Source organism: Haemaphysalis longicornis, unplaced genomic scaffold (genome assembly GCF_048455015.1).
Source record: "Haemaphysalis longicornis isolate Haplotype H1 unplaced genomic scaffold, Haemaphysalis longicornis Haplotype H1 scaffold_16, whole genome shotgun sequence".
Lineage (NCBI taxonomy): Eukaryota > Metazoa > Arthropoda > Arachnida > Ixodida > Ixodidae > Haemaphysalis > Haemaphysalis longicornis.
Window position 1 is genome coordinate 14,363,269 of NW_027526266.1, and position 731 is coordinate 14,363,999.

A 731-nucleotide genomic window follows, 5' to 3' on the forward strand; every position below is an offset into this window, starting at 1 on the left:
TATTCCCCTATGCCTTCTTTGGCGTTGTAGACTGCCGGCATTTCTTTCTGTATTTCTTAACGAGCCCCTCATTTCTGAACCCTATTATCGTGCGAAGGCTTAGCGAGGGCCTCGGTTCTGGCAGCCTTGATGCCAAGGTAGCATAAGAGGGTTTCCCGCCAGTTACCCGCTTATGACAGGCTGTAGACGTTCGCGTAACGCCCCAGGGGTTGAAAAGAAGGTCCCCTTCTCCCCGTGTATTCTGAGTGGCGCTGGCTACCACCCTCAAGCGTCAGATACAGTTGTAGTAAATATAAATACCCCAGAAAGTGACGAAGAACACAGTCGCCCAGATAGCCGAATTGGTAAGGCATTCGAGATATAATCGAAAGGCGTGGGTTCGGTCCCCACTCTGGGCGCGTTTTTTTCTTTCATTCTCATCTAATTAATAACAAAAAAAAAATAAATAATGTAACGTCACTAACGATAAAAATAGTCTAATTATTCCCCTATGCCTTCTTTGGCGTTGTAGACTGCCGGCATTTCTTTCTGTATTTCTTAACGAGCCCCTCATTTCTGAACCCTATATTTATATATAAATATATATATTGTCACGTAGCCAAGGACGAAGCAGTTGTTTGGAAAAGAAACAAGTTTATTGGAGCGAACTTGTGCTCCCCTAACAACTGAAAAGAATACAGAGGCGGCGAAGCAGTGGTCAACAAAGTGACGTACGTGCGTCGGCGAGCGTC

At 45.4% G+C, this 731-nt stretch overlaps 1 non-coding gene across 1 annotated transcript; it reads left to right on the top strand.

Annotated features, from left to right (window-relative positions):
• The first annotated feature begins 326 nt into the window (after window positions 1-326).
• Trnai-uau (transfer RNA isoleucine (anticodon UAU)) lies at window positions 327-398 on the top strand. The gene has a single exon. It is a non-coding gene; the product is annotated as a tRNA-Ile (tRNA).
• The last annotated feature ends 333 nt before the right edge of the window (window positions 399-731 follow it).